This window comes from Mixophyes fleayi, chromosome 9 (genome assembly GCF_038048845.1).
Source record: "Mixophyes fleayi isolate aMixFle1 chromosome 9, aMixFle1.hap1, whole genome shotgun sequence".
NCBI lineage: Eukaryota > Metazoa > Chordata > Amphibia > Anura > Limnodynastidae > Mixophyes > Mixophyes fleayi.
Genome location: NC_134410.1, coordinates 42,276,002 through 42,285,902, shown reverse-complemented (window position 1 = coordinate 42,285,902; position 9,901 = coordinate 42,276,002). Strand labels below are relative to the sequence as shown.

Below are 9,901 nucleotides of genomic sequence, written 5' to 3'. Positions count from 1 at the left end.
TGAAACAAAACAGGGAAATAATGCAAGCAGGTCAGGAACCACATCAACATTTTAAGAGGCTTCATAGCAATAAAGGACAATACAGGTTAGTAGGTGTTAGCTTCTCATTCACAGTGACAGCAGGATCAACTGCGTCAGCTGCAAATTTATCCCTATGACTGTAAGGGCAGATAATGCAGATAGGTGAACTAGATCAGAAACTACAAAAACAGATCTTATGGAGAAGATAGTGGTGATTTTTTTCTGCATTCACAACCAGCTCCAATGCTCAGACACCATACACAATGATTGTGGGCAGAAAAAAATTCCAAAGAGTACTCATGGCACAAAAGCTGCCTTTTTACTCTCCTTGATGACTCAGGCCCTTTAATAAGGGCCTGAGTCATTAAGGAGAGTAAGGCAAAAAAAGGAGTAAATGTTCTTCGGGACAAACCATGTTACAATGCAAGGGGTGCAAATTAGTTTATTATTTTGCACATAGGTTAAATACTGGCTGCTTTTCCATGTAGCACACAAATACTTGATACCTTCATTTTTACACTGAAATTTAAAGTTCATCTAGGACATGCCCTATTCCAAATATAAATCGGTCTCCACATTTTAAAATTACCTCTACCTCCAATGCAATATGGTTTTGCCAAGGTGCAAAGTTACTCCTTTTTTGTGCTTTGCTCTCCTCAATGACACAGGCCTTAAGTGTTAATCTAAAAAATGTGTAGATCTAACTATAAAAGTTTTTTTTAATCATGCTTTAACTTGACCTTTATACCTTTCCAAAGGGAAACACAGAAAACAATTTAATTGGCTTGGGGAGTGAACAGTGTGCACAGAACACAAAAGCAAGTATGATGCCAAAAAGCATGGTGCTGTGTAGTAATACGTTTCCCCATTGCGTTGAAATTTCAATGCAAAAGTTTATATTTCAGCTGAGAATTGTTTCCCCAACTGCAAAGTTTTTGTGAACAGACATACAGTAAATTCACTCTGCGAGTTTGTAGATTATAAAAATGTTATTTCACAAATACCCTAAAAACAATAACTTGATAAGTTTTAGCCAACTTAACCAGTTAATACATTTGTTACTTCTCGATCCCAATATTTTCTTTTTCATGAACTGTTGTTTTTCCGCAAGTTATAATAAATGCTAGATCTGTCCTAACTTCAGGTATACTGCTTCTTATCAGCCTTAGGAATATATAGTTTTATATGTTTACACTTCAGTACTCTTCCGTGGAGTTTTTGCTATTAGCTTTTTTTTTTTCATCTAGATTCCTGACTTAAGCTCCGATGCCCTTGAAAACAGGTTGAGTTATAACAGAGAAGCAAAATCTTTCTGAAATAAACAGATAACTTGCTGAGATCTCTTCTTGTGCTTCCTTTTTCGTTTCTTTCTTTTGATCTTCACAGGCTTTCTTTATTCTGTTTACGTTCTTAGATTTCAAAGGCTGAAAATACTAAATGTGTGGCAAATGCAATATGCTTCACACAACATTGTTTTTGAAAACCATAGCACATCAAATTGCTGTAAAATGACAGCATGCAGATGTGATGGAAAACTCTGCAGGAACCTTGTTTCTTTTAGCATTGGAAGACCGGTCCCAATTTATAACGTGACATAAAATGTATCTGCATTCTGTCAGAGTGCCGCATGTTTAAGAAATAAATCAGGTTCAGCCATTCCAATTCCTTTCTGAAACATGACAGCATCTGATTTTCCATTCAAATGATGCAATTTACATTTGCAGCAATCGCTATTTGAACTCATCAGTGTGTCATCACAGAACTGAGAATTACAGACAGAAAAAAAAGAGTAAAATATATGTAAGATGTCTTTTTGCATTTCGACTAGCTATTCACTAAAAAGGTTGGAACCTGATCATAACAAATAATAGTATATTATGATTTATGTAGCACATTTTAGAGAACAGAATGTTAGTTACAGTAAATTAGTATAAGGTAAAATGTTAAATAAAAACATATTTGCCATAACAAGCACTATGAGTTCTAATAGCATTCAGTACGCAGAATTTTACATAGCTTTCATCTTGCATATACTGTTTGTGGTGTACTGGAGGGCCCAGTACTGTGATGAAAAAAATACTTGCCAACTTTATGTTGCTGGTATCCGGGAGATCCTAGGGAGGGGCTGTGGTGGGAGGGTGGAAGGGGACAGAGTGGGGCAGTTCGCATAATTTTGTCTCTGCCCTGCGACAAAATTGTCATTTTGTTGTGGGGGGGTGTGGAGAAATAATGATACAATTCCCCGTGAACAGCGTCATTTTGGTACCCGATGGGCAGGATGCAGTAGATTTGCCTGCTCTCCCGGGAGTCCAGGAGACCTATTCGGAATTTGGAAGTCTCCCGGACACTCTCCTGGACAGTATTAGCCACGAGGGCTGGATTTGTGTAAAGCCTACATTGGCCTGAGTCTATGGTGGCAGAATCATCATTTCATAATTTTATCACATTATATTTTTTCTTATGTATTTATGTATATTAAGACTGATATTAAAAAAACAATGACCATTTTAAATTATCAGTTGTATGTCAAAGGGGAGGCGTAGAGGTAGAGTAGAAATGGTTTAGTTACATATGGGCGAACTGCTTCGGATGCATTCAAGCTTAAAGTGTTACATTTAATTTGAACGATGAGCGCAAGATGTGGTGTTCACTTTACAAATTTTAAAAAATTGTTAAAATGTCAATTTTTTTTTTATTATTTTATAATATTATTTAAATAGTGGGCAGCAGTGAAATGTGCTGCATGTATTCAGAAAAATGAATGAAAATGAATTAACATTTTCCCACAACCCTCCTACATCCTACAAGTTCTTACAGCTGAACATAGTAATGCATAAAGTGCTTTTTGCTGGTTTCAAATTTTGTATTAATATTGCTGTTTTGTTCACCACTAACAATTAAGGACCTGATTTAGAGTTACGAGCAAAGCAAAGAAAAGGAGCAAATTTGCACCTTGACAAACCATGATGCATTGGAGGGGGGTATAAACTTAAAATGTAGGGTCAGATTTGTAGTTGGGATACAGCATGTCCTAGATCATCTTTAATTTCAATGTAAAATAAATCTATCAAATATTTGTGTGCTGCATGAGAAAGCAGCCCGTATTTTCCTTGCGTGCAAAAAAATATTCAGGGCTCACTCTCCCCTGTTGGCCAATCAGCGACTGATACGGTGAGCCAATTCTGGTTCTCCTCTGGCTGTTTAAGTTACTGGTGCCTCAGGGACCCAATCAGATCATCAAGAGGCATTGCGGAGTCGCTGCTTGACATGGGTGTAATACGGCAGTAGAGCCCAGAAGAGAGGACGTCATCGGACGTCCAGAAGAAAGAAAGAAGAGGACAATGGTGGAAGTGGCAGGGACCCCTTGTAAGGACGAAGAGCTACCCTACCACGCAAATACAATGGAAGAAGACGCTGGGATCAAACAACAGAAGACATCATCGCTGGTGAGCTCTTCTAAGAGTGCCCCCGCCAAGAAGACAGCAGAGACCAACGCGCCGAACAGGCAAAGACCAGAAGACGCTGGGTCAAGTTGAGTATCCTGCGTTGAGCAGGTAGGTATAAAATACTCCTGCAGGATGGGCACAAGTCCCGAGAGCACAGTTTGGGCACTAGTTCTGTGGCAAGTAGGAGGCACAAGGCCCTGGCCCATTAGGGGATAGGAAGGATTATTGGTGTAGGCAACCCCTTTAGTTTAGATGGGCACAAGGCCCAATAGTGTAACAGGGCACAAGGTCCTATAGTTAGTTTAGGGAGTGGGCACAAGGTCCATATAGTCTAGCAGGGCACAAGGACCTATAGTTAGTTTGGTGAGGGAGCACAAGGCCCAATGTTAAGGTTGGGCATAAGGCCCATAGATTGGCAAAGGGGCACAAAGCCTATAGTTTAGACTGGGCGAAAGGCCCTTATAAGTAGTGTTTGGGCACAAGGCCCTTATAGGTAATATTTGCAGGGCATCAGGCCTGCGTTATAGGAAGGTAGAAGGCCCTGATAGGTTAACAGGGTGTTAAGCCCTAGCTTCAAGAGGGTAGTCCACCCTGCATAGTTAGAGGGGTGCTAGGCTCTTGATAGTTTGGGTAGTGGGTGCTAGGCCCTATGTAGATAAGAGGACACTAGGTCCTAGATAGTTTAGGAGAGCACTTGGCTCTTGTAGTAGTGGGGCATCTGGTCCATAGTGAGTGTAGGTATTAGGCTGTTAGAGTGGCATACAGTGCTCTTCTATCTGTTCTGGAAGGGCACCCAAAGTCCTGATCCACAGAGAGGCGGGCTTAAAAGCCGGGGTAAAGGCATCAGGCAGAGGCCTGTGTAGCGACTGGGTAGCGGCAGATACGGGTGGCCCAGGATGGATGACCAGTGGCAGGATCAGTCCGCTCACAGAGTAGAAGAATTGACCACTGGTGAGCTGGTCACTGGCAGGTAACACACCAAATTGTTAGCGTTGTTTGCCTATAACCTGTCTCATTTTGGTATCCTTTCCCTTTAGGAACCAAGGGCCTTGCTCCAGCAATGGCGGAGGCACTGGGGTGAGCAGACACGAGGTGTGGTTCCAGAAGTGTTGTTGAGAAGAGCGCTGTGTGTCTCGTGGTGGTCCCTAGGGACCAGGTGAGTAGCTGGGGTGTTGGAAGAGGGGAATGCAATTTGTGTGACTTTGTCCTCCTAGGCACCTGTTGCAACCTGTCTCCATTTGAATGTTTACATTAGTTACTTGCCAAATATGTTTTAGACATATATTTGCCATTTATCATTCTGAACATAGCACATTTAATCTTATATATCATCTTTATGGCCAAGACACTTAGCAAATGTTCTGTTCTTTAGAATAAAATTATATTTCAGCTTTATAATTGTCTTTAATATGTATTTGGTATTATGCCCTTATTATAATCCTACACATGTTTGAGCTATTTCATTTCCAATGGTGAATTACAACATGGGTGCTTCAGGTTCTAGCCTGGGTCCTATAGCTCTTAGTTATACATTTCAACGCAAAACCAAAAGTATAAGATTTTTGAAATATAAGTTATGTAAATAATACAAGGATTTCTTATATGCTCTATTATTATTTTAATAGAGATAACCCAAACTAAAAATATCCTGCTGGTATTAATGACAACATTCACAGGAAAACAGTGGAAAGACAATGTTTTCTGCAATCTCACTTAAAATGATTAAACATACCACTATATATCTTATTTGAAATGTCACTAACTGCCCTTTTAAAATGTCAATGCGAAATAATTCTGTTCTGTGAAAAAACTACAGAAATTCACTTAATTATGAAACAAATCACAGAGAAGTAAACAAATCTGAAGTATCTGAACACAAAGCAAAATGTATGAATAACTTTATTCTTAGCTTTTCTGTTGGCAGTTACAAATTTAACATACGTTAAGTCTTCCTTTAACACTGGGTGGTTTTGTTAATCTAGCGTGTTATACTGATAACAGGAAACACAAAAATGTATAGTAATTATATAACTGTATATACAATATTACATAATATAGCAATGCCCTGCAATATATTTTTCTGCCTCATTATAGCACTTTTTAAGAATCATATTATGCATATGTTAGGCTGCTGGTCTGTTAACGAGCTTACAGAACTAGTTGGTGGAGGTCTTCATCTTTCCCGTAGAGCTTTATGCGCTCACAGGTACTCGGATGCCCCCAAGACTTACACGTAGTGTAAGTTTGTTATACAGAACCACAGCGGCAGGCCAGGAGGCTGAGTAGAAGGTAGCAGATGGTCAGATGTTAGCCGAGGTCAAGGGTCACAAGCAAGGTAGAATAGTCAGATACCACGCCAAGGGTCAGGGTCACAGGCAAAACTGCGGAGTCCAGGATACAGGCCAAAGTGTCAGGGTCACAGGCAAGCAGGCAAGGTCCAAAGTACAGGCAGAGGGTCACAACGGCAAATCAACAACACGGGGATCTAGAGCAGGTCAGCAACAGTGCAGACTGGACGCTATAACCGGCAGGGAGGCTAAGTATTCCCTGTCCTAAATACTGGAACCAGTCAATCAGGGCTTTGCCCTGTAATCACACACAGGCCAGAACTAATTAAATAATGAAGCCTAATTAGCCCGCAGGCTGTAGCGCGCGCACCCAGCTGCTCTGAGTTTCCGGGAAGCGATAGTAGTAATTTTGGCATCTGACCGTTGGCAACGGTCGGGACCAAGAAACAGGATGTGACATCCCGGTCATCATGGAGATAGCCAGGGCATCAGAGCTAGAGGAAGTGAGTCGTGGCAGTGCCCGCGGCCGCCGCGGCTCCTGACAGCATATCAGATGGTTGAAAATTAGTCAGAATACTGTGTGCAATGCATACTGTGCTATGTGGGTCAAATTACTGTGTTTGGGACTGGCTTAAAATAGTGAATCAACTGCATCTGTGGACTGAATGGAGGCAATTGTCACTTGTGTAAAAACCATATACTGTAAATACACATAAACATAAATAGAGCGCCGAAGGGCTGCGGCCTTTTCTCCTCTTCCCGTCTGTTAGTGCTGTGTGTGAGTGTGTGCTTGGAGCCTGGTCTCTTGGATATACTCATATCACCTTTCAGCAGCAAGCTGATGCTGAGCGCGCAGTGGATACAATGAATTTTGATGTCATAAAGGGCAAGCCTTTATGCATTATGTGGTCTCAGCGTGTCCCGTCTCTGCGAAAGAGTGGTGTTGGCAATATTTTCTTTAAACCTTGACAAATCCATTGATAACAAAGCTTTGTATGATACATTCTCTGCTTTTGACAATATCCTGTCTTGTAAGGTCGTGTGTGATGAACATGGAACAAAAGGCTATAGATTGGTACATTTTGAGACACAGAAAGCTGCAGAGAGGGTCATTGATAAACTGGACGGCATGCTCTTAAATGATTGCAAGCTGAACTTGGACCCAGAGCTAAAGAGTTCACTAATGTCTATGTCAAAAACTTTGGGGAAGGCATGAATGATTAACGGCTTAAGGAAATGTTTGGCAAATATGGACCTGCTCTTAGTGTTAAAATTTTGACTGATAAAAGTGAGAAGTCTAAAGGATTTAGCTTTGCCAGCTCTGAGAGAAATGAGGATGTGCAAAATGCTGTGGATGATATGAACGGCAAGGTTATGAATGGCAAGACCATCTATGTAGGTCGAGCCCAGAAGAAGGTTGAAAGACAGACAAATGAAGCAGGACAGAATCACCAGATATCAGGGTGTCAATCTCTATGTTAAAAATCTTGGCGATGGTATTAATGATGAAAGACTGCGTTTAAGTTAGACATATGCTGGGAGCCATTCAAACTGCTGCTCCAAGACCACCAACTTTCAGCACAATGAGACCAGCGTTATCACAAATCCCACGTGTTGGGTCAGGACAGCGTGTTGCAAACACATCAACGCAGACGATTCTTGATTTAATATAAATGTAAACATAAAACAAAAGCAAAAACAAAAAACACATACTGCTTATAGTCACATGCTGCATGTTGTAATTAAAATAAATAAATTAATGAGCAGCATGTCCTCTCTTTCTCCTCAAAAAGCCCCAGGTCTAGACAGCCTGGATTAGTTTCCACTATAAAAAGGAGACCACAAGCATGGGGTCCCTTTCTGTTACTCAGCGAGCTTGCTTTTCTAGCTCACATAGCTCACAGCTTGTTCCCTCTGCTCTGGCATATGTGTGTGTAGTTTACATTCAGTAGGAGATTCATACATTCAATGTCAGCTGTACTCGCATGCCATTTATCTGTCTAGAATGCCCGAAAAGATATTCAATGATGGAACCTGCAACGTTCAGAGCAACTGAAAAAAGGGTTCGATGTTGCTAATTTTAATCAAAAATGTATTAAATCAAGCTCTATTTTCATTCACAACAAGCATCACAGGTTTTGTAATTGAATAGCTATCCCAACATTAGGTGCAGAAAAATGACGACCAAGGCCACTCGCTCTGAATTGAATCTCCCTCTCAGTATGCAAACTGAGGGTCATGGAGACCCAGAGGTGAAGAACCACTGTTTATCAACCTGCCATTTTGTGGCCGGCTTTTAAATTGCTTCACACTGCCAGAATTTTGCCCTCCACCGTGTTGGATTTACTATCTAGTAATTTGGAAGGTGTAAACTCAAACTGTCACCAATATTCATCAATGGGCAGTTTTTAAACCACTAAATCACCAGTGGTTTACTCAAAACTGCTGCGAGTTCAATGCAAAGTGACATTTCTTAAATGTTTCTTCTTTCTGATTGGCTGCTTTGTATTGGCACTTGAAATCCTACAGGATTGTGAACTCACAAGCACTATAAAAGCCATGGTATCGTCCTTATTAACTTTGGTAAGGGTCTGTGGAGTTATAGGAGTTGAGATAGAAGAGGATAATATCAAACAGGGTTTGGCAGTAAGTGGACTAGTGATTTCTGACAAGTGTCTTGTGGTTTTGCTTTGGCTTGATCCATTTTTGTTTTCTCTTATCAAATGGATGGTGAAGATGGGGGAGAAACGCAGAGCAGCTGCAGTCACAGGTGATAGGCCATGTGGAAGTCAAATAATTGGATGAAGTAAACTAAATTGATTAATATTGCGATTAGTATGTCTCATGTAATGACGCAATCGCACAGATTAATAACACACACATTTACATCCGCACTTACACTTGTAAATAGTACACATTTATTAAGGTTTCAATCCACATTTATTTATTAGTAAAAGGTATGAGAGATTATTTATACATAGATAATATTATAGTAAAGGTATTTATGGTTCAGATCCTCTAAAAGGTAAAGAGCTTGGTCTCATATTAAAGCTTATTGTACCAGCATTAATCCGGTTTCAACAGAGTAGTGATCGCAACTAGCGGTCTCAAGTTATGAGCAATATGAGATTAATATTTAAAAGTACTTTGTTTATGGGTGTTTAAACTGTTTTTTCGGCAGGAAGACACGTAGGCAACAGTTGGAGTGAGTTGCCCCCTGCTTTGTGGAAAGATCTAATGAACTGACCTATGACCAGATGTCTACTGGAACATCGTTAACCCTGGACCAATGAAGACCTCTCTTAGAGTTATCTGTGTATATTCGTGACATCATGACTGTTAATGTAATTTCAAACTGCATATAAGCAAACTCCTGGGCCAGAGTACATCTCTTTTCCTGACTACAAAGATGAACATTGACCTGGGCCCAGGGAGTGCTGGCGTAATGTAATATATTCGGTTTATACTTTCCTGTTTATTGTTATATATTTTATGCTTCATCATGGCTTGCTGTAAATCCTGCTATATTTTGCTATTAAATCTCTTTGTGCGTTGGAACCACAATAATCGTTTTGGACAATGTTTATTGGTAGCGACAAAATTATTATTACAGCCACCACTGGTATTAGATTATACGATTTACGAAGAGGAGCTGAAACAAATCCTCCCACAAAAGATCATTGAGGGGATAAATGTCTGTGATATAGACAAGACATTGTCACAGCATCATCCTGGTGAGTTTAGCTAATAATGTATCCATCACAGCGTAGTTTACATATTGTTTTATGTTATAAATGGAAAAAAACATGCTAAATATGGAGTCTGCAATTGGAATGATAACAGCTATAGAGGAATTTCAGATGATGCAAGCCATTTTTATGTTGTCAAACACTGCACAGATCCATAAGCAAAAATCTCATTGGTAACACAGTGAACCATGCTGATCGTAATTTAGTGCAGATTACAGCAGCATTTAATGCATTAACAAGACCAGTCAGAGAGTTAAAATCCAGTTTTGTGTCAGCAGCTTTCCAAATCCACCACAATATTATATCACAATTACCTGGGCAAGCAAGTGACAGCAGCTAGCAGAACAAACCTGCTCCAAGATGCAGTGTGTTCCGAATGCAAATTTCTGTTCTTTTA

At 40.2% G+C, this 9,901-nt stretch overlaps 1 pseudogene; it reads left to right on the top strand.

Moving 5' to 3' along the window:
• Positions 1–4,363: 4,363 nt before the first annotated feature.
• On the top strand, positions 4,364–7,283 carry LOC142101821 (polyadenylate-binding protein 1-A-like; annotated as a pseudogene).
• Positions 7,284–9,901: the final 2,618 nt, after the last annotated feature.